Genomic DNA, 25,152 nt, shown 5'->3' with positions numbered 1-25,152 from the left:
AATATCTAAGGCCATATTTCTGACTTATGAATTGTTTTCTTTCAAATATTGAATGTATATTTGCCCTCAAAAAAGGAACTTTAGAAAAATAAGAAAAGGGATTAAAAGTCCCAGTTTCTTGTTACTATAGCAATAGCTACACACACTAATGTGAACTACCTAAATGTGTTCTACGGCGAGGGCCATTTTATTGGTCAGGTGGGTGGTATCCAGAAATCTGCTCATAACCAATAAACAGAACTCCAAGCCAGTGTCTGGGAGGCCTCTGCCATTACCATAAGTGTAACTATTGCTTCCTTTTGAAACAGAAGCTTCTGGTTTCTCTGTAGAACTCCACAAGGCAGCAAGCAAGAACCTCCCCCTGTTTCCTTCCTACTCCACTTCAGAAAAGCAGACAGAAGCTGGGTTTCACTTGCTCAAGCTAAAAATAACTCATTTGTAAGTTGTGTTACTATGACTTAATCCTTCAAGGCAAAGTTAAAATAAAACTATACTTCCTGGTGGTGAAATTATACAGGCAGGCACAGGCAGGTGTGGAGAAGCCTCTTTCCCTGAGCTGAAGCGCACTGTTTTTCTGAGTGAATTTAATGTAGTGATAACAGCACAGCCCTGGTAAAAGTATCACCTTTGCACTTACTGGCTGGGTAACTGTATCAGACGTATGGGCTATTTTCCCTACCCCAACCCTCCCTTGAGGATTCATGAGCAAAGAAGAAAAAGGAAATGCCAGTATAAAAACCGATTCTAACCACACAAACAGCAACAATTTCAAATATTTACAACACAGGGAATTTAATGAAGGGGATGAGTAGAACAGGTGTTGGAGGCTGAGAAGCCATGCAGAGGATAGTCAGAGACTCAGAGGTTACCTGCAGGTGGGAACTAGCACTCTTTGGCTACAGAGGCAGCCTAGGGGTAAAGAGGAGGTGCTATCACCACTTGAGTGACCAAGATGTTCAGTTTGCTGAGAACTTTCTCAATTTTAGCACTGAAAACCCTGTGTCCCAGGAACCTCCTCATTCCCAGACAAACCTAAATGGTTGGTCATCCTCATTACTGCATCCCAAAGCAGGACCCCACAGAAACCAAGACCAGACTGCCTGTCTAGTGGGAGCTGGAGCCACAGAGGAGATTCAGCAGCTGCCAGTGAAGCTGTCTTAGACAAAAGGGGTGATGTATTTCCCCTCCCCATCCTCTCATTTCCTATCCGTGCCTCCTGTTGGCCAAACCAGCTGGCCATCAGCAGATGTGGGAACCTCCCTTTGCCCCAAACAGAGCAGAACAGGGCATGGTTGAAGAATGGATCTGAGGACAAAGGGGCCCAGGCTCGGCCCTGTGTCAGTAGGCGAATCATTTCACCTCTCTGAGATTTAGTTTCCTTGTCGGTGCAGTGGTGACATAGTAGATACTTGTGGAAAACAAAAGAGATGCGCAAAGTGCCTAGTTTTTATCTTTGCACACTGCAGGCATTTGATAGACGTAGAGTGGTAGAAAAAGATTTTTGAAATATTAGCCACTGGTTTTTATACTAGTAGTTTCCTTCTCTTCTTTGCTCTTTGTATCTCAGGAGAGAGAGGAGGCAGGGGAAGTAGACTTGATCCATTCCTGGCTTTTGCTTTCCAAAAATGTAGGCCTTTGGGTGGTGGAAAGAGTAGGACATATGTCTGCATGTCAGATTGCTGAAGAGGTTACGGATTTCTTCCCAGTTTCTCGACCCCCTAAACCCTGAGAGTCAACAAAGGTCCCTCAGCAAAGGATGAGGAGAGGAGATTTGAGGAGAATCAATAACTCTGATGGACATTAGATTAAAAGACCCTGTGGCTTCCTTTTGGCCAGAGCCATGTGGAGGCTCCAAAACCCAAATAGGATTCTGGTATCTGATAGGAAAAGGGAACCTGTGTCCTGCTCCCTGAGCAGAGCCCCAGGGAGATGGCAGTGCTCAAAGAGAGAGGGGGCATCTGCACGTGGACATTCCCATGACCCGGCAGGGCCGTCACGCAGCAGAGGGAGTATGGACCTGGGAGGCAGGTGAACAGGAACAGCATCCCTCAATAGCAACACAAGTGAACGCTTAACAACATGTTTTTCTCCTTGGATTGTAGTGGAAAGCTTTTAAACTGAAGCTTCTATGAAGAAAACACTGTGGGATGCTAACAGAAAACATACCAATGTACTCACAAATAATCTGTTATTTATAGGGAGGCCAGCTAGCTGGGCTTTTATTTGCAGTTGGCATCTCTTATTTTTGGCTCTCAGTCTCTGTATCCGGGCTAAGCCAGTCATTATATTACACACCCTGCATGATTGTTTCAGTAGTAGGTGCATAGTCTCAGGGTAAAAACTTTCGGTTTTTAGCTATTGGGAAGTAGATTGTTTTCTGATTAAGGGGGTCTTCCCATGGAGCTCCGTGTGGGGACAGAGAATGAAATCAACACAGAGGTAGCTGAAGCAGAGCCCAAGAAAATCGTGTCCCAGTCACATCATTTTATCCCTGGACTTTCCAGTTGTTGAGCCAGTATTATTCCTTTTTTGTTTAAGTCCATTAAGATTGAGTTTGCTGACACATCAAAAAGAGTCCTAAGTTATGGTCGGGCATGGTAGCTCACACCTGTAATGCCAGCACTTTGGGAGGCTGAGGCTGGAGGATCAGTTAAGGTCAGGAGTTCAAGATTAGCCTGGCCAACATGGTGAAACCCTGTCTCTGCTAAAAATACAAAAGCCCTCCAGGCTTGGTGATGTGTGCCTGTAATCCCAGCTGCTTGGGAGGCTGAAGCAGGGGAATCACTTGAACCCTGGAGACTGAGGTTGCAGTGAACCAAGATCGTGCCACTGCACCCATCGAGCCTGGATGACAGATTGAGACTGCATCTCAAAAAACAAAATGAAAGTCCTAAGTTATAGAGTAGTAAAACAATTTCTTCACCACTTCATGTGATTTTGGGTTAGTGACTCAAGATCCTGAGCCTGTTTACCCAGGAGGATTAAAGAAGGTAATACATTACATATAGCAACCTCAATTCTAGAATATTCGACAAATGTTCTCTACACAATATTGCATAGTGTTTAAAGAGCTCAGGTTTTGGAGCTAAACACCTGGGCTCTAATTTTAACCTTGTCCCTTACTAGCTGTGTGGCCTTGGGCAAGTTGCATATCCTTTCTGTTCTATGTTTGTTCCATGTATAAAATTGGGATAGTATTAATATCTACCCCATAGGTTTGTTCTGTGAATTAAATAATTTTTAAGTGCCTAAAATGGTGCTCAGCACATAGTCAAAACTCAAAAACATGCTAACTACTACTACATATGACAGGATGGTGTCTTTGATGTAATAGGTGCTTGATTAAGTAGTTATCACGTAAATTGGAATGATAAGATGGTTTGGTGACATAGTGGATAAAGCACTGGATTTGAAGTCAGAATTTGGCTCATGCCTACCTCTGTTACTCACCTGTTCATTGACCTTTTAGAATTCACTTAACAACCTGGATCTCAGAAATCTCAAATTACTGTTACTGTTATTTTTGCCTGTAAAATGTCAACAATCCTTTCTGAAAGATTCAGTTTTTTGTCTCTTGACTTGGATCCAAGTTCTTGAAAGAGTTGTGGTTGTGAAATAATAATTTTAGAATTACTGTTAAAGCAGTAGTGCCCAACCTAGCAGATCATTAAAGTCATAGAAAGTGCTTTTATAATAAACCAATTCCGGGGCCCACCATCGTAGATCCTTGCTGAGAGGCTGTGGGCAAGGCCCGGGCATATGTAATTTTACACAGTTCATCAGATGATATATTGATAATCACCTAGGCTTGGGAATCACTCTGCAAGGGGGCTTGGTAATTCACTGGTGTGTTTGAATTTAGCAATAGCATTTTAAATTTAAAAATATTAATTTAATGATGGTAAGTGATATGGTTTGCCTGTGTCCCCACCCAAATCTCAGGTTGAATTGTAGCTCCCATAATTCCCACATGTTGGGCGAGGGACCTGGTGAGAGATAATTGAATCATGAGGGCAGTTTCCCCCATACTATTCTTGTGGTAATGAATAAGTCTCACAAGATCTAGTGATTTTATAAGGGTTTTCTTTTTTCACTTGGCTCTCATTCTCTCTTGTTTGCTGCCATGTAAGATGTGCCTTTCACCTTCCATCATGAGTGTGATGCCTCCCAGCCACGTGGAACTAAGCGGCCATTAAACCTTTTATTCTTTATAAATTACCCAGTCTTGGGTATGTCATTATCAGCAGTGTGAAAGTGAACTAATACAGTGAGCTTTTTGGATAAAGTTTTTTATGTATACATAATGATAGAATTTTAACTCTGAAATTAGGCAGAGATTATCTAGTTTGATCCACTGATGCACAAATTACTTATTGTCCAGATCTCTTGGTCTTCCTGAATCTTGGAGAGTTGCTGAAGGCCATACATTCTGTAAAATAGCTGGAATTAGAAACTGGAACTTGACTGCTCTTCCCCTTTCTCCATACAATCATCACAACAGAACATCTATATGAGTGCCTCGAGATTTGTACCTGGGATGTGTTTTAATCATGTATAAAGTGACTGGCGCAGAGCAACTGCCTTTGAAAGAAAGTTGTAGTACTCAGAGTCCCCAAGAGAAGGGGGCATGCCACACCACACAGGGTCACATGGGGAAGCACCAGGTCAGTTGGAAGACAGGAGGAGGAGGGAAAAGCATGACCACAGGCCTTTAATGTGGTTCCCACAGGAGTACAGAACAGGGTGAAGAGCTGAGGATTGGGTAGTTTAATTTTGGTGGGCTCTGGGCTATAGAGGTGGTCTCTAGTCATCTAAAACCTGGCCCTGGGATGATTCAGGGCAGGAAAATATTGGCTTGGTGTGTCAGTTAGATAAAGGAGATATGACATTTCTGTGGGGATATCTGGATTGGTTAGTTTGCTTATGAAAAATGTGTTGGCAAGGTGGGGGGCACAGGGTGGGAAATCTTGTGCTATTTCCAGGAATTAACTGACCCCTGGAGGGGCAGTCTCTCCATATTAGCAAGACTCCCCAAGACATCAAAGCATCGTAAGATACAGAAAATAAAAAACATGATTAATACGATAAGACATGCTATTTGCTTCAAGAAATAAAAGACATTGTCCTCAGTTTTCTAGCTTCAGCAAAGATAGCAGAGAGGGATATTGCCTTCTTTCCCTCCTGTGTTCTTTCCTAAACTCGAGGATGAGTCACTAGTCTGGGAAAGGAAGGAGGCTAAGATTTACTAAATGCTGATTCTGTAATCTAATTTGTGACTAATGAGGGCAATAAAGACTGATGAGACACACCATCAGGATCATCAGGATGATCCTATTAGAACAAGTTTCCTATGGCATAGGAGGGGCTTCTGTGAATGTTTATTCTGCTATTTCTGTTACCAGGCTTCAGAAATGTCATCTGCCAAGTAACATTTAATTTTGCCAGATTTCACTCTCCCTAGGGACAAGGAATCAATGAATAATCCATTTTTTTTTAATGTGGTGAGCAAAACAGATCCCTTAGCCCTGTCCTTACTAATTCAAATACCAAATGTACTTTATTAATTAAAAAATTATACTTAAAAATATACACAGTATTCTAAGATTCATACTATATTCTTTTTTTATATATATACTTTAAGTTCTAGGGTACATGTGCACAACATGCAGGTTTGTTACATATGTATACTTGTGCCATGTTGGTGTGCTGCAACTATCAACTCGTCAGCACCCATCAACTCATCATTTACATCAGGTATAACTCTCAATGCAATCCCTCCCCCATCCCCGCTCCCCATAATAGGCCCCAGTGTGTGATGTTCCCCTTCCCGAGCCCAAGTGATCTCATTGTTCAGTTCCCACCTATGAGTGAGAACATGCGGTTTTCTGTTCTTGTGATGGTTTGCTGAGAATGATGGTTTCCAGCTGCATCCATGTCCCTACAAAGGACACAAACTCATCCTTTTTTATGGCTGCATAGTATTCCATGGTGTATATGTGCCACATTTTCTTAATCCAGTCTGTCACTGATGGACATTTGGGTTGATTCCAAGTATTTGCTATTGTGAATAGTGCCGCAATGAACATATGTGCGCATGTATCTTTATAGCAGCATGATTTATAATCCTTTGGGTATATACCCAGTAATGGGATGGTTGGGTCATATGGTACTTCTAGTTCTAGATCCTTGAAGAATTGCCATACTATTTTCCATAATGGTTGAACTAGTTTACAATCCCACCAACAGTGTAAAAGTGTTCCTATTTCTCCACATCCTCTCCAGCACCTGTTGTTTCCTGACTTTTTAATGATTGCCATTCTAACTGGTGTGAGATGGTGTCTCATTGTGAGTTTGATTTGCATTTCTCTGATGGCCAGTGATGACAAGCATTTTTTCATGTGTCTGTTGGCTGTATGCATGTCTTCTTTAGACAAATGTCTGTTCATATCCCTTGCCCACTTTTTGATGGGGTTGTTTGTTTTTTTCTTGTAAATTTGTTTGAGTTCTGTGTAGGTTCTGGATATTAGCCTTTTGTCAGATGAATAGATTGCAAAAATTTTCTCCCATTCTGTAGGTTGCCTGTTCACTCTGAAGGTAGTTTCTTTTGCTGTGCAGAAGCTCTTTAGTTTAATTAGATCACATTTGTCAATTTTGGCTTTTGTAGCTGTTGCTTTTGGTGTTTTAGACATGAAGTCCTTGCCCATGCCTATGTCCTGAATGGTATTACCTAGGTTTTCTTCTAGGGTTTTTATGGTATTAGGTCTAACATTTAAGTCTCTAATCCATCTAGAATTAATTTTCGTATAAGGAGTAAGGAAAGGATCCAGTTTCAGCTTTCTAATTATGGCTAGCCAATTTTCCCAGCACCATTTATTAAATAGGGAATCTTTTCCCCATGTCTTGTTTTTCTCAGGTTTTTTCAAAGATCAGATGGCTGTAGATGTGTGGTATTATTTCTGAGGGCTCTGTTCTGTTCCATTGGTCTATATCTCTGTTTTGGTACCAATACCATGCTGTTTTGGTTACTGTAGCCTTGTAGTATAGTTTGAAGTCAGGTACCGTGATGCCTCCAGCTTTGTTCTTTTGACTTAGGATTGTCTTGGCAATGCGGGCTCTTTTTTGGTTCCATATGAACTTCAAAGCAGTTTTTTCCAATTCTGTGAAGAAATTCATTGGTAGCTTGATGGGGATGGCATTGAATCTATAAATTACCTTGGGCAGTATGGCCATTTTCATGATATGGATTCTTCCTATCCATGAGCATGGTATGTTCTTCCATTTGTTTGTGTCCTCTTTGATTTCACTGAGCAGTGGTTTGTAGTTCTCCTTGAAGAGGTCCTTTACATCCCTTGTAAGTTGGATTCCTAGGTATTTTATTCTCTTTGAAGCAATTGTGAATGGAAGTTCATTCATGATTTGGCTCTCTGTCTGTTATTGGTGTATAAGAATGCTTGTGATTTTTGCACATTGATTTTGTATCCTGAGACTTTGGTGAAGTTGCTTATCAGCTTAAGGAGATTTTGGGCTGAGATGATGGGGTTTTCTAAATATACAATCATGTCATCTGCAAACAGAGACAATTTGACTTCTTCTTTTCCTAACTGAATACTCTTGATTTCTTTCTCTTGCCTGATTGCCCTAGCCAGAACTTCCAACACTATGTTGAATAGGAATGGTGAGAGAGGGCATCCCTGTCTTGTTCAAGTTTTCAAAGGGAATGCTTCCAGTTTTTGCCCATTCAGTATGATATTGGCTGTGGGTTTGTTATAAATAGCTCTTATTATTTTGAGATACATTCCATCAATACTGAATTTGTTGAGCATTTTTAGCATGAAGGGCTGTTGAATTTTGTCAAAAGCCTTTTCTGCATCTATTGAGATAATCATGTGGTTCTTGTCTTTGTTTCTGTTTATATGCTGGATTACATTTATTGATTTGTGAATGTTGAACCAGCCTTGCATCCCAGGGATGAAACCCACTTGATCATGGTGGATAAGCTTTTTGATGTGCTGCTGAATCCGGTTTGCCAGTATTTTATTCAGGATTTTCCATCGATGTTCATCAGGGAGATTGGTCTAAAATTCTCTTTTTTTGTTGTGTCTCTGCCAGGCTTTGGTATCAGGATGATGTTGGCCTCATAAAATGAGTTAGGGAGGATTCCCTGTTTTTCTATTGATTGGAATAGTTTCAGAAGGAATGGTACCAGCTCCTCCTTGTACCTCTGGTAGAATTCAGCTGTGAATCCATCTGGTCCTGGACATTTTTTGGTGGGTAGGCTATTAATTGTTGCCTCAATTTCGGAGCCTGCTATTGGTCTATTCAGGGATTCAACTTCTTCCCAGTTTAGTCTTGGGAGAGTGTAAGTGTCCAGGAAATTATCCATTTCTTCTAGAGTTTCTAGTTGATTTGCGTAGAGGTGTTTATAGTATTCTCTGATGGTAGTTTGTATTTCTGTGGGGTCGGTGGTGATATCCCCTTTATCATTTTTTATTGCATGTATTTGATTCTTCTCTCTTTTCTTCTTTATTAGTTTTGCTAGCAGTCTATCAATTTTGTTGATCTTTTCAAAAAACCAGCTCCTGGATTCATTGATTTTTTTTTGGAGGGTTTTTTGTGTCTCTATCTCCTTCAGTTCTGCTGTGATGTTAGTTATTTCTTGCCTTCTGCTAGCTTTTGAATGTGTTTGCTCTTGCTTCTCTAGTTCTTTTAATTGTGATATTAGAGTGTCAATTTTAGATCTTTCCTGCTTTCTCTTGTGGGCATTTAGTGCTGTAAATTTCCCTCTACACACTGCTTGAAGTGTGTCCCAGAGATTCTGGTATGTTGTATCTTTGTTCTCATTGGTTTCCAAGAACATCTTTATTTCTGCTTTCATTTCATTATGTACCCAGTAGTCATTCAGGAGCAGGTTGTTCAGTTTCCATGTAGTTGAGTGGTTTTGATTGAGTTTCTTAGTCCTGAGTTCTAGTTTGATTGCACTGTGGTCTGAGAGACAGTTTGTTATAATTTCTGTTCTTGTACATTTGCTGAGGAGTGCTTTACTTCCAATTATGTGGTCAATTTTGGAATAAGTGTGATGTGGTGCTGAGAAGAATATATATTCTGTTGATTTGTAGGAGGAGAGTTCTGTAGATGTCTATTAGGTCCACTTGGTGCAGAGATGAGTTCAATTCCTGGATATCCTTGTTAACTTTCTGTCTCGATCTGTCTAATGTTGACAGTGGGGTGTTGAAGTCTCCCATTATTATTGTATGGGAGTCTAAGTCTCTTTGTAAGTCTCTAAGGACTTGCTTTATGAATCTGGGTGCTCCTGTATTGGGTGCATATATATTTAGGATAGTTATCTCTTCCTGTTGAATTGATCCCTTTACCATTATGTAATGGCCTTCTTTGTCTCTTTTGATCTTTGATGGTTTAAAGTCTGTTTTATCAGAGACTAGGATTGCAATCCCTGCTTTTTTTGTTCTCCATTTGCTTGGTAGATCTTCCTCCATCCCTTTATTTTGAGCCTATGTGTGTCTCTGCATGTGAGATGGGTCTCCTGACTACAGCAAACTGATGGGTCTTGACTCTTTATCCAGTTTGCCAGTCTGTGTCTTTTAATTGGACCATTGAGTCCATTTACATTTAAGGTTAATATTGTTATGTGTGAACTTGATCCTGTCATTATGATATTAACTGGTTATTTTGCTCGTTAGTTGATGCAGTTTCTTCCTAGCATCAATGGTCTTTACATTTTGGCATGTTTTTGCAATGGCTGGTACCAGTTTTTCCTTTCCATGTTTAGGGCTTCCTTCAGGGTCTCTTGTAAGGCAGGCCTGGTGGTGACAAAATCTCTAAGCATTTGCGTGTCTGTAAAGGATTTTATTTCTCCTTCACTTATGAAACTTAGTTTGGCTGGATATGAAATTCTAGGTTTAAAATTCTTTTCTTTAAGAATGTTGAATATTGGCCCCCGCTCTCTTCTGGCTTATAGAGTTTCTGCCGAGAGATCTGCTGTTAGTCTGATGGGCTTCCCTTTGTGGGTAACCCGACCTTTCTCTCTGGCTGCCCTTAACAGTTTTTCCTTCGTTTCAACTTTGGTGAATCTGACAATTATGTGTCTTCGAGTTGCTCTTCTCGAGGAGTATCTCTGTGGTGTTCTCTGTATTTCCTGAATTTGAATGTTGGCCTGCCTTACTAGGTTGGGGAAGTTACCCTGTATGGTATCCTGCAGAGTGTTTTCCAACTTGGTTCCATTTTCCCCCTCACTTTCAGGCACCCTAATCAGATGTAGATTTGGTCTTTTCACATAATCCCATACTTCTTGAAGACTTTGTTCATTTCTTTTTCCTCTTTTTTCTTTAGACTTCTCTTTTTGCTTCATTTCATTCATTTGATCCTTAATCACTGATACTCTTTCTTCTAGTTGATCGAGTCGGTTACTGAAGTTTGTGTATTTGTCAAATATTTCTCGTGTCATGGTTTTTATCTCTGTCAGTTCGTTTATGGCCTTCTCTGCATTGATTATTCTAGTTACCCATTGTTCCATTCTTTTTTCAAGATTTTTAGTTTCTTTGCGCTGGGTACGTAATTCCTCCTTAGCTCTGAGAAGTTTGATGGACTGAAGCCTTCTCCTCTCAACTCGTCAAAGTCATTCTCCATCCAGCTTTGATCTGTTGCTGGCGATGAGCTGCATTCCTTTGGAGGGGGAGATGCACTCTTAGTTTTTGAATTTCCAGCTTTTCTGCTCTGCTTTTTCCCCATTTTTGTGGTTTCATCTGCCTTTGGTCTTTGATGATGTTGACGTACTGATGGGGTTTTGGTGTGGGTGTCCTTCTTGTTTGTTAGTTTTCCTTCTAATAGTCAGGACCCTCAGCTGTAGGTCTGTTGGAGATTGCTTGAGGTCCACTCCAGACCCTGTTTTGCCTGGGTATCAGCAGCAGAGGCTGCAGAAGATAGAATATTGCTGAACAGCGAGTGTACCTGTCTGATTCGTGCTTTGGAAGCTTCATCTCAGGGGTGTACCCCACCGTGTGAGGTGTGGGGTGTCGGTCTGCCCCTAGTGGGGGATGTCTCCCAGTTAGCCTACTAAAGGGTCAGGGACCCACTTGAGCAAGCAGTCTGTCTGTTCTCAGATCTCAACCTCCGTGTTGGGAGATCCACTCCTCTCTTCAAAGCTGTCAGACAGGGTGGTTTGCGTCTGCAGAGTTTTCTGCTGCTTTTTTTGTTGTTGTTTAGCTGTGCCCTGTCCCCAAAAGTGGAGTCTACAGAGACAGTTAGGCCTCCTTGAGCTGCTGTGGGCTCCACTCAGTTCGAGCTTCCCAGCGGCATTGTTTACCTACTTAAGCCTCAGCAATGGTGGGCACCCCTCCCCCAGCCTCGCTGCTGCCTTGCCCTTAGATCACAGACTGCTGTGCTAGCAATGAGGGACACTCTGTGGGCGTGGGACCCTCCCGGCCAGGTGTGGGATATAATCTCCTGGTGTGCCGTTTGCTAAGACCCTTGGTAAAGCGCAGTATTGGTGTTGTGTGTCTCAGTTCCCCTGGCTAGGAAAAGGGATTCCCTTCCCCCTTGCACTTCCCAGGTGAGGGGATGCCTCTCCCTGCTTCAGCTCTCACTGGTCGGGCGGCAGCAGCTGACCAGCACCATTGTCCAGCACTCCCTAGTGAGATGAACCCGGTATCTCAGTTGAAAATGCAGAAATCACCCGTCTTCTGTGTCACTCGCGCTGGGAGCTGGAGACTGGAGCTGTTCCTGTTTGGCCATCTTGCTCATACTATATTCTTACTCATCAATAATATGACACCTAATGAGTCTATATTTAAGAACCATCATCAAGCAAACCTATTATTATTAAAAGGCTATTGATGTTATTCTCAGCAAACTATCACAAGAACAGAAAACCAAACACCACATGTTCTCACTCACAGGTGGGAACTGAACAATGAGATCACTTAGACACAGGAAGAGGAACATCACACATCGGGTCCTATTGTGAGGAGTAGGGGGAGGGATAGCATTAGGAGATATACCTAATGTAAATGATGAGTTAATGGGTGCAGCACACCAACACGGCACATGTATACATATGTAACAAACCTGCATGTTGTGCACATATACCCTAGAACTTAAAGTATAATAATAATAATAATAATAATAATAATAATAATAATAATGTTACTGATGTTTCATACAACCTGCCTGAAAAATGATTTCATTTAGATTTATTTCATCTATGTCTTTACATATGGTTTTAGTTGTAATTATTAAAGCTGCCATCTAATTCCATATATCCTTTTTGTTTTTATAATGAAGAAATCTATTTAGTTAGCAAAATAGTGGAAATGTTTTTTATGGTAGTTAACCTCTGTAGGAAATATTAATTAGCCTAACAGATACATGAATCTGAATAAAATCTTTTAATAATTTTTGAGGATAATTTGGTTTATGAAAGGAATCCGAGTATATTATATGCCCACAGGACATTTTTGTCTAGCACAAATAACGAAGTATTAAGTGTAGTTCTTTTAATGCAACTTTTTCTGCAACCCCTTTCTTGAACCAGTAGTATTGTAAAAAGAAAATGAGAGTCAAAAGACTTCAGTTACTGGCTTGTAACCAGCTGAGCTGTCTTAAGTAGATTGACCTCTTTGGAATTCAGTTTTCTCATTTTTTTAATGGAAAAAATAATCACGCATAATTTGATATCAATGTAAGGATTAAGCAGCGTAATTTATGTAAAAGTGCTCTGTAAAATCCTTTACAAATGTTAAAGATTGTGATCACTCGCTGAAGTTTCATAAGGCCTTTGGGCTTTTTTTATTTTATTTTTTTATTTTTGAGATTTGCTATGTCACCCAGGCTGGAGTGCAGTGGCACAATCTCAGCTCAATGCAACCTCTGCCTCCTGGTTTCAAGTGATTCTCCTGCCTCAGCCTCCTGAGTAGCTGGGACAACAGGCATGTGCCACCATGCCCAGCTAATTTTTGTATTTTTAGTAGAGATGGGGTTTCACCATGTCGGCCAGTCTGGTCTCGAACTCCTAACCTCAAGTGATTCTCCCACCTTGACCTCCCAAAGTGCTGGGTTTACAGGTGTCAGCCACCATGTTTGGCCACATTTAGGCTTTTGGAAAGATAAGAGGTTCCACATCTTTCTGCAACAATTATTATTATCTCAATAATGTCCCAATCCATTGTGTTTTTTGTAATCCCATAGTCAGTTCACATATATTATTGATTTTATCTTCAGTTTGCCTGTCTGTCAAATAGAGTGGATTTTATTTTCCTTATTTTATAAAAGAAGAGACAAAAAGAAACTGCTATTTAAGTAACAGTTCTATCATCTCAATTAGAGTCTAAGCTAAGACTTGGACCATAGGATTTCCACCCCCCTCAGTCCCCTGCTCTTCTCTAAGGTCACCTGTCTATAAGAGCTAACAGTCTTTGCTAGCACCACCCTCCAAATGATTTTCTAGGCGCAGAGTTAAGAAAAATATCTTTTTAGATAGTTTTCAGCGATGTGACTGCTTGCTTTTTGGCTGTGAGAAAATGTCTTTTCTGGGACACAGTGTAGCCAGGGGCAGAAAAGCAGGCACTCCTCAGCACTGGCTGTGCCCTGTCCCCTGGTAAGTCTGAGCCATCTCTTGGGTGGCCAAATCTATACTGTGTAGAGCGATTGTGCATGTCCTTCCAAACTGTTAAATAAGTCAAGTAAAAATAGCTGTGTGGCAGCATTCTTCTATCTGACAAAACCGTCTCTGTGCCACAACATCACCTAGCAGCACACACTTATTAAGTACTTTGAAGGGGGATTGGGAAGCGATGGGATACAGGTGGTCTCTACCCATGCTATGCCAGCTGGGCTGCTCAGGCACAGGACCAGAGAAGACTCATTGGACTTGACTCTGGGTTTGAATCCTTCGGAGATGATGCTGCCAAGTTTCCAAAGGCAAAAAGTTAAGGGTAGTGTTGCTAGAGTTGCTGAAGCTGGGAACTAGGTCAGTACTGAGTGTAGAAGGAGGGCGGAAGTCCCAGTATTTCCAAGAGTGGGGTCTTATAGGTGGATGCACAGGAGGAGGTAATGTCAGCAAGGTGGGAACAGCATGAGTAAAGAAATGCAGATATTCTCTCAGTACAATGAGTATTATGGGGTACAGAGGCATTTATGGTCATCAGATCATAGAAGACTTGAGTGTCAGGTTAAGAAATTACTTCATCTGCTAATTCATTATACCAGAACATAAGTATCAATACAATTTTCTTATAGTTCCTTTGAAAATATTACTGGTCATGCATTGTTACTCAGTGGATTAGGAGAAGGGAGAGTCCTCCTAAATAAAACCATCCTACCTGCTGGCACCCTCATGACCACTTTTTCCAGCAGAACAGGCCGGATATCCTAGGTTTTCCATTTGATGATGAGTCATCATGATTGCCTCAGATGAATTCAATGTGTCACAAATACCTGGCATAGACTCATTTCTATTTCTACTGAGAATTTTGTTTTCCTAAACCTGCAAATGTACCAGTTCATTTGTCTGATTTTGGTTTCCAGGGGGATGCTGGTTTAACAAATTACCTCATTAGTGGTTCTATAATGGGAACATTTACTAATGCTGCTGGTTTCTTCCAGGTGCTGAGACACCTTGCATTGTCACAGCACTGATGTGAGTCAGATACTAACAATGGTGTCCTTTGTTTTTATGAGAGATGAAACTGAAACACTTCTCATGATGTCGCTAGGTAACAGAATATATCTGCAATTTTCACTCTATAGGAAGACTCTCTCTTTCTTCCTATTGGTACTCATAGATTTTAGTTATCCATAGAAAAAACAGCACTGGGCACAGATTCTAGACACAAGGGGCCTTGTGTCTACTACACAATAAATGTAGATCTTTGGTAAGTCGACTTTACTGATTTCTGCCCCAGTTATATTATTGGTAAAGTGAAGAATTTGAAAAGAATTTAAAGTGGAGTTTCCCTTCATTATTCACTCAGCAGACATTTATTAAGTGCCTACTATGTATCAGGAGCAGTGCTAATTCCTGGGAGTATAAAGCAGAGAAAATGACAGTCCTTGCCCTCAAATGTGCCTCCTGTCTAGTAGAAGGATCCCACAAATGCTACACAGAACAGTTAGTGAAATTATGGAATAAAGCTCAGGGAACTATGGCAATGTAAAAGTAATGCACCAAAAATTGAGGATACTTTCTGTATTAATCTGTTCTCACACTGCTATAATGAAATATCTGAGACTGGGTAATTTATATAAAGAAAGAAGTTTAATTGACTCAGTTCTTCAGGCTGTACAGGAAACATGGTTGAGGAGGCCTCAGGAAACTTACAAGCATGGTGGAAGGATAAAGGGGAAGCAAGCACCTTCTTCACGTGTTGGCAGTAGAGAAAGAAGGTGTAGGGGGAATTGTCATATATTTTCAAACCATCAGAGCTCGTGAGAACTCACTATCATGAGAACAGCATGGGGGAAATCCAACCACATGATCCAATCACCTCCCACCACGTCTTGCCTCCAACATTGGAAATTACAATTCAACATGAGATTTTGGTGGGGACACAGAGCCAAACCATATCACTTTCTCACTGTATGAACATTGATGGCAAGTTTGAGTTCAGACTGCTAGATCGGCTTCTCTATTAGAACATTCACAACTCAACACCATTGCCATGAAATAAAAACAAGGATGTTGGATATGTTAAAAGGAATAAAAATCATTAAAAATTGCACAAAGTTAAAAAAAAAAGCCCAACAGCTTTTTAATTGACGCAGGCAGCAACACCTAGTAGTCAAGATTTCATCCTTTCAAGAAGTCACCTGGGTTTAAAGCTTAGCTCTGCTTTATTAACTTGATCATTTATGCAAGTTTGTCTGCACTTTATTTTCATACCTATAAAATGAAGAAGACAATTGACCTATCTCATAGGTTTGTTGGAAGTATTAAGTGAGACAATAAAGATTAGGTGTTTTACAGGCAATTTATAGACCTCATTAATTTTTTAATTTATAAAATTTTAACACCTTTTTGTAGGCCCTCAAAAGAGGACAAAAATGGCTTTTATTTATTTTTTAATTTTTGAGACAGAGTCTCATTCTGTCACCCAGGCTGGAGTGCAATAGTGCGATCTCGGCTCACTGCAACCTCTGCTCCTCAGGTTCAAGCAATTCTCCTGCCTCAGCCTCCTGAGTAGCTGGGATTACAGGCATGCACCAACACACCCAGCTAATTATTGTATTTTTAGTAGAGATGGGGTTTCACCATGTTGACCAGACTGGTCTCGAACTCCTGACCTCAAGTGATCTACCCACCTTGGCCTCCCAAACTGCTGGGATTATAGGCGTGAGCCACTGCACAAGGCCAAAAAATGGCTTTTAAATTTCAGTTGTCTTTAATTCACATTGCTGGGAATTCTATCTCATTTTTCTCTACACATCGGTAGGAACCCTGAGTTGATACAGAGCTGGCTGTTAAAGTGGTATCAACAGTATTGACATTGGTTTGGGGTCTGTAGCTTTAAAATAAAGAAACCAGTTAGGCCCTTAAGCAGATAATAAGGTCAAGAGTTTCTATATATGATAAAATTTGTCATGGAAGCTCTAACTGGGGAATCACATTTGCTATTAATACTCCCCACCACCGCATCATAAAGATCAAAGTGCTTTCCTTCCTTGGATTGTGTAAGTGGCATTCCCACTGTCAGGTTTTATAAGACACACAGTCTGTCAGCTGTGTGAGGTACAATGGTTATTTTCCTTGGGAAAGGAAATCTCAAGGACCAGCTGCATAAACACAAGAATGTATAGATATTTAATTCAACTTATGGCCTCCAGAACCATTAGATTCTTACAGCTGTACCTCTGTTTCATATTACAGCTAAGTAGTTCACTCTATAGCCCATCCATGGAGGCATTCTATTCTTTCTTATTAAGCAGTAGATAAATCATCTATATTCCAATTGGAAAGTGCTTCTCTGCAGATATTTTAAACATGATCTGCTAGGTCTGTCCTTTCCAGAGGCCTATTTATGCCCTCTCTAGCTATAGATACCTATCCATAGAGGTCCTTTAAAATGGAGTACTTCTTTGTTTTGTAAAAACCTTCCTCTTTTCTATCATCCTTGTTGCCCTCGCTATCTCAAAATAGCGACTTTTATAAGCCAATCATTTTCATTCATTTTTAAGGATGAGGAAACTGAATCCCAGAGTGTTTGTGAATATTTCACCACTTCTCACAGTCCCTGAGTCAGTGCTCCATGCTTTTCCCACAACCCCGTACTGACTAGTTATCTGACATTCTTTCATGAGGTCTGAAACATGTCTGAAACTTTTGCTTGTGTTAATATGAGAAGTCAACATTCACACTATAACTAGAATAAAGGGTGACTAGCCCTACCAGATATTAAGATATTAATTATAAAACTACAGAAATCATGACAGCATGGTATTAGGGCAGGGATAAACAAATAAATAGAATTAATTAAGTCAAGGAACAGAATTACAATCACCTTACAAAGCAGTGGGGAAATGAATCAAGAAATAGTACTGGAAAAATTGGATTCTATCTCAATAGGATATATTAACTTAACAGGTAATTAACTTGGAGTCCTCCTCCAGCCAATGTTCACAAATGAATTCCAGGTCAACCAAAGGCAGAAATATGAAAAGTAAACATTTTAGATTTATAGATGTCAGAGAATACTTCTGTTACCTTAAAATGGAAAATGAATTATTAAAAAATACCCAAATATAAAGAAAAATAAATATTAAAATTTAAAACTTCTTCACAACAAAAGACAACATAGCTCAAATGCAAACCATAAATTGGCAGAGGGTATTTTCACACATTAGGCCCCACAAAGGAGTAATTACCAGACTATATGCTCTTTAAAATTCCTAAAACTCAACATGAAATAAATATAAGTAACCCAATAAAAATGAACAACAAATACCCATGACCAATTCTAAAAAGAAGAAAACACTAAAGACCAATAAATGTGAAAAGTTGGTCATCCTTTCTGTTGTCAACTTCAAAACAGCCAATCCTTCAAGATGGATCCTGAGTGACTAATTGGGCTTAAATTCAAAATGGAGCCAAGTATCCATTTGCTGACTAGAGACCACACACATATCCTGCATTCTCAGAAAAACCACAGGCAAGGAGAACTTTGGGACTTTCATAGCTATCTGTTCCTGTTTACACTGCCTCAATCAACACTGCCAGAAAGTTCCTGGACCTAACCACTAGATTCTGGCACCTGGACCCAACCACTAGATTGTGACCTGTGATAAATCTTAACATCAACCAATCAGAACAAATAATCAGCCACCCCTTATTTGCATAGCAGACAAGCAGAAACCTGGGTAATACCTTTCTCTATAAAAAACAACCTCTCTCTTTGTTCTGGCAGAGTGCATCTCTGTTTTGTACTGAAGGCTGCATCTCCCTGACTTGCCAACTGCTGGCTGCAATAAAGTTTCTTTAATTTAAAACAATTTTTTTTCTTTTCAGTAGATTTGTTAACACTATTAACTAAGGAAATGAAAACTAAAATCACAATAAGATATAATCTCACACCCTTCAGATTGCTAAAACTTTCAGTCTGACAATTCCAAGAGTTGGCAGAGATGTATATCAACAGGATCTCTTACACAGTGCAAGTGGGAATCTATATTGGCATAACCAACTTTGGACAGTAGTTTGGCAATATTTAGCTAAGTTGAAGATGCATATATCTTCAACTTGGCAATTACATTCTTAAGACTATACCCTGGAGAAATTCTTGCACATATGTATAAGGAAACATACATGAATGTTTATGGCAGGATTGTTTGCATGGTAAAAAGTAGGAGACTACCTATAAACGACTACTAATAGAAGATCAGGTCATTACATTGTGAATCTTCGTGGACTTGAATATTGTACAGCAATGAAAAGGAATGAATAAACTAGAATTAAATCAACCTAAATAAATCCCCTAAACATAATGCAGAATGTAAAAAAGAGCAGTTGGTCAAATACATAATAGCATGTTGTATAGGGCTTAAAGCATATAAAATAAAACAATATGTTTTTGATATGTGCATATGTAATTATAAAGAAATCATAAATATACTGACACATTAAATATCAAAGTTAATTTGGTGGGAAATGGTATGGGATCTTGGAATGTTACAAAGGTACTAGTCTCATTAGTGCTGGTGGCACATCTCAGCACTTCTCAAACAGAATCATGAGTATATCTGGAATGTATCATTGTAACTTTTCTAATTAGAGGGAAGACATACGAGCATGAATAACTTTTACTGGGTACATCACAAGTACTTGGTAATGTGCTACCTGTTTTTACATTTATCATTTCATTCAATGCTCACAGCTGTTCCTCTTCTAATTTCATGGTTTACAAGAAAAACACTTTGTTTACATTCTAAAATACATTCCACCTTGCTAGTGGAATCAATGTACTAGACAATCAGAGTCATAGATTCCAGTGTAGCCCCTGACATTGACTAGCTCTGTGGCCTGAAGCAACTTACTTAATCTCTTTGGACCTCTGCTTCCTCCTTTATAAAATGAGAGGGTTGAACTAGATGAATACTTAGACTCCTTCCATGATTCCATGATTGTTTCCTGAGTTAGGTTACTGATCTTAATAATTTATTAAGAACTATTTTATTAAAGCAATTAACCAAAGCAGAAATTATAGGAAACTTTCAGATGGGAGTAGTAACTTGCAGTTATCAAGGAACTGGCCTGAATATTACAATGAACATATAATCTGATAAAATATGCCTATTATTGTAAAAAATGTTTTAAAAAGACTTTTCTTAAATATAGAGTAGAAAATATACTCCTATATGAACTGACCCAGATTCTAATTAGGCAGATTTTGCTGTGTCAGATTCTTTTTACTGCATTGCATTATTGTGCTGTAAAACTGAATTAATTGGTACTATGAGAATTGGTCTCTATGGTTAGCCTATCTATTTTAAATAGAAATGGAATTGAAAAAGACTCTATTAACATGACCCCATCACCACAATCAAGAAATCTCCACATAATGTCCTTAAGAAAACAGCTAACTAGTCTCTCCCTGAAGTTATTTCTTGTTGCATTTTTTCATTTTCGTTCCTTTTATAGGTATGCAATTTTGTGACACAGTTGTGGGGTGTATAAATGTGTAGCTCTACAGAAATATTCATGAGGGATATATCAGTCTGTCTATAGAATCTTACTAATTGTCTAGAAACAAAATGCCCCTGTCCTAGATATCAAGGGAAAAGTATTGACAAATTCTTGCTCAATAGCTCCCTTTTCTGGACCTCCAGTACTCCTCAGAAATGGTATTAATATATTACCATCCCAAATAGGCCAGCTGCAACACAATTTAGTAGATCAGAGTTTTCTTACATTTCAATCCAGTCTGGTTTTCCTGAAAATACAGTCTCACCCTTGATGGAACTCTGAGAAAGAAAACAAAGAATTAATATAGGAAACTAATATTTATTGAGCACTGATTTCCTTTGCACAACAGGAAGCACTTTTGCATTTTGTAGCATCTCATTAAAGCATCTCAACGACACATCCAAAAAAGTAGTCTCGAATGAATTTAAAAATAAAAGATTAATACCTAAAATAAAATAACGATTATTTTAAAATAAAGATAGACATTTGCAACAAAACAAATAAGAACAAAAGAAAAGAAAATGAAAACTTATGGAGACTGTGTAATTTCGTTCTTTCTTTCTTTTTTTTTTTTTCGAGACGGAGTCTTGCTCTGTTGCCCAGGCTGGAGTGCAGTGGCGCAATCTCGGCTCACTGCAAGCTCCGCCTCCCGTGTTCACGCCATTCTCCTGCCTCAGCCTCCCAAGTAGCTGGGACTACAGGTACCCGCCACTGTGCCCGGCTAATTTTTTGTATTTTTGGTTGAGACGAGGTATCTCCTGACCTCATGATCTGCCCGCCTTGGCCTCCCAAAGTGCTGGGATTACAGGCATGAGCCGCCGCGCCTGGCCCAGACTGTGTAATATCTAATGGAAAGAGGTTTCATTAACTCACAGTTCAGCATGGCTGGGGAGACCTCAGGAAACTTACCATCATGGTAGAGGGCAAAGGGAAAGCAAGGCTCATCTTACATGGCAGCAGGAGAGACGTGAGAGTACAGGAAAAACTGCCACTTTCGAAACCATCAGATATCATGAGAACTCCCCTCACTATCAGGAGAACAGCATGGGTGAAACCTCCCCCATGATCCAGTCACCTTCCACCAGGTCCCTCCCTCAACTTGTGGGGATTACAATTCCAGATGGGATTTGGGAGGGAACAGAGCCAAACCATATCAGTGGCAATATTAATACCAATTAAAATATAACTTAAAACCATAAGCCTGAAGTGGGCCAGAGTGATACAGACGGGAGGCAGGAAAATACTGGCTAGAAGAGGGCGGTTGCCTGGCAAAGACCCCACCCTGCAGCCCTAAAGGAGAACAGTTACCCTTGTTTTCCCACCCAAATGTTGCTTTTTCTAAAACTACCCTGGCCTGCCATGCCCCCCATCCTGTACCCATAAAAACCTCGAACTCCACTGGCAGAGGAGCAGAGTGGTGCAGCAGAGAAGGAGAGAGGAGGACAAGTGACTGAACATTAGGAGGAGAAGAAGTAACTGAGTGTCAAAGACTATGAATAGGTGCAGCTCAACTTCAGATGCCACAACTTCGGAGAGGGGCCCGGCTGTCTCTGGCTGGGCTTCTGGGAAAGATCTCCTTCTTCCCACACCATCCCCCTTTTAGCTACCCTTCTGTGGAGAGCCACTTCCACCGCTTAATAAAATCTCCACTTTCATCACCTTTCAAACCATTTAAGAGACCTGATTCTTCCTGGACACCAAACAAAAACCTGGGTACCAAGAAGGCAGGATGTAAAAGGCTGTCACCCTGACTCTTCACTGAGCTGGTTAACATTTAGCCATCTGCAGACAGCAACTGCTAAAAGAGCATTAATTTTAACACACCCCAGATGCTGCCATGGGGCCAAAGCCCAAGCACTTGCCCTGGCACCCACTCATCTGCATGCTGCCACTTCTGCATGCTCCCCTTTCCGCAAGGAGTTTGATTGCAGATGGTGGCCAAGTAAGCGAGCCACTCCCCTGTTGCAAGTCCTATGAAGGGGTTAAGAGAACTCTCTTGTCTCAAGAGGTATACTATATTATGATGAATATGCAATGCACAAAAAAGATACAATAATTCTGAAAACTTTAAATACCAAACAAGCTATGAAATACATAAAGACACTCAGATATTCAAGATCCTGATAAAATTAGTAGTATAAAACATAGTCATCTCTTGCAGAATTTGACAAGTCATAACCAAAAATTTGTGTAATAAACAAGTTCAGTGAAAAGGTATTTATAGATATTTATATCTTACAAACAAAAATACACATTATTCTCTTATGCCCATGAAGCATTCACAAAAATCAATTACATATTAACTCAGAAGTAAAAGTTTAATGCATTACTTAAGGTAGAGATTTTACAAGTACATTCTTGGAGAAAATACAACAAAATTATAAAGAAATAAGAAAAACACAGAAATTAAAAATATATCAATAGCAAACTTCTGGGAGGAAAAATAAAGACCAAAATAACAGTTTCTGAAAAAGATAAAGCGTCTTATAAAAAACAAGGAATATCAAGGCCTGAAAACTCAACTGTTGTTAGGGGCCAAGCAGAGAGTTACCTGCTTAAAAAAAAACATCTTGTTTTAAGTCAATGGAGAATGGTGAGTACTAAGGGGAACTGGAGAATAGACAGCAAGCTTAAGTAATTTGAAACGTAAGAGAAAAATAATATTAGAAATAACAAAAAAGGAAGAAAGAACAGAAAAGGAAAATGTAAACGAAACAAAACATTTTTGTGATTAGTCCATTTATGATAACTGTTCTGTTAAATACAAAGGGAGAATAAAAAGCCGAAAGAAAGTAACGTGACATAGTCAATAAATTGTTGGAATAATCTCTACCTGCTAGGGCTGCTATGACATTTCACTGGTTCCTCCATCAAGATACAAATGGAGAAGCTTCTCAAAGCTTAATGTCCAGTCTACCATGCCATACAACAAATGGGATTCCTTAGAATTACACCCAGATTTTCAAATCCCAAAAATCTTTTCACTCAAGTGGCTGGATAATCTTTCCACCTGCATTTTCTGCTTTGCCTTCTTCCTCATGATTGAGGCAGGTAGGCCCCATTGAGCTTTCTTGTATAACAGAACCTCGGGATGGGCATGAAAGAATTGTGATCTATAAGACTCCTTGATTTGTGTTAAAATCTGTGGAAGAGGGTCTGCAAAAGGTGCAGAATGGCTTAGGGGAAACAGGAGAAAGAAAAGGGCATCCCTTAAAGCCTACCCCAAAACAGAATGAGTTCACCCAGCTGGCTAGCAGGTGCCTGAACAGCAGAGATGGACACTGGGTGAGCAGGTAAGGAGTGGGTTTGGCATGATGGAGCCTGTTGGGACCTGAAGGTCTAGTATGGGGTTAACTGCCTCCCCAGATGGGAAGCCTAGCTCAGGGCCTGCAGAGATGGAGCCACACAGACAGGTCAGCATCCCCAACACACACATGTTTGTACTGCTTTGTATGCCAGTGGCCTAGCATGTACACACACACACACACACACACACACATGCACATAGGTTGGAGGAAAAAGGAGGTGGAAAACTACAAAAATGCCTCACAATGAATAAATTAAACCAAAGTTTAAGAAAATTTTAAAATCCATAAAATTTAAAAATCCACATTCTGCCAGCCTGAAATATGGGGCTTCAGAATCCTGTATGAAGTTGATTTATGGAAAATGGAGAAAGTCATATTTCTTGTGTGCCTGCTCTTGAGACTTACAACTGCCACTGTTGTTATGTCTCCTCTCTGGGTGGAAGGGAATACTGAAGAAAATTTCCTTCCTTTCTGATGTTAAAAGAAAAGCATCGCCTCTTGACAGATAAAGCTTCAGGACTAGATGTGAAATTCAGTCAGTGAGTGTCTTTTGTCTCTCTCATCCCTGGCAAAGAATTAAAAGTTCTCAATCTGCTCTAAGAAAATCTTCCTTTAATGGAAATTCAAAGGAAAATTAAAAAAGCATTTGGCTATGAAGTTCACAGTGATTTTGCAATGTGAAACCACAGATAATAAATGAGATCTCGATTCCAGTTTTCCAGTTTGTAAAGCGATTTCAAAGGTAGAAGGAACCACAGAGGAAAAGTAATCATATTTTCCACCTAAGGAAAATTCATCTCCTCAGCATTCCTGTCAGGTGATCGAAGAATCTGACCAAGTATAAGGAGCTCCATTCCTTCCCAGACACCCAAGGCTGACTGAGAACATAAGCAATGCTAAGTCTTCCTTGCTCTATCTTTGTTGTTTTTTCTTTACCTAAGCCAAGGGTGTGATATGTAACTTTACTGAATTCAATATGGTTGATTAAAACATATTCATTCAACATACTTTTATTAAGTACTATTCCAAGTCTTAGCAATAAAGCAAATATTTCAAGAGTCAATTTTGTTTTGTGATGAAGCTGGAAGCCATCATCCTCAGCAAACTAACACAGGAACAGAAAACCAAACACCACATGTTCTCACTCATAAGTGGGAGTTGAACAGTGAGAACACATGGACACAGGGAGGGGAACATCACCCACTGGGGCCTGTCAGGGAGTGGGGGGCAAGGGGAGGGAGAGCCTTAGGACAAATACCAAATGCATGCAGGGCTTAAAACCTAGATGATGGGTTGCTAGGTGCAGCAAACCACCATGGCACATGTATATCTATGTAACAAGCCTGCATGTTCTGCACATGTATCCCAGAACTTAAAGTAAAATTTAAAAAATAATTAAATAGAAAACCTAGATTAAAAAGTAAAAAAAGGGTTTTTGGTTTGTTTGTTTTTTACAGAGTGGTTAGGAGACTGTAAAATGGGGATTATAATAATAACTATTTGAGAGAGTTGTTTTTGAGGGTAAAATGAAATTCACCAAAGGCAACACAATTTCTAGAACATAGTAAATGCTAAATAAATATTAGTTGCCATTTTTATTATCTGTGTTTGACTAGCCCGTTTTTTCTCATTGTTGAAAATATCTGTTGAAGATATTCT

Source organism: Piliocolobus tephrosceles, chromosome 5 (genome assembly GCF_002776525.5).
Source record: "Piliocolobus tephrosceles isolate RC106 chromosome 5, ASM277652v3, whole genome shotgun sequence".
Taxonomy (NCBI): Eukaryota; Metazoa; Chordata; class Mammalia; order Primates; family Cercopithecidae; genus Piliocolobus; species Piliocolobus tephrosceles.
This window is presented reverse-complemented; position numbering follows the sequence as displayed.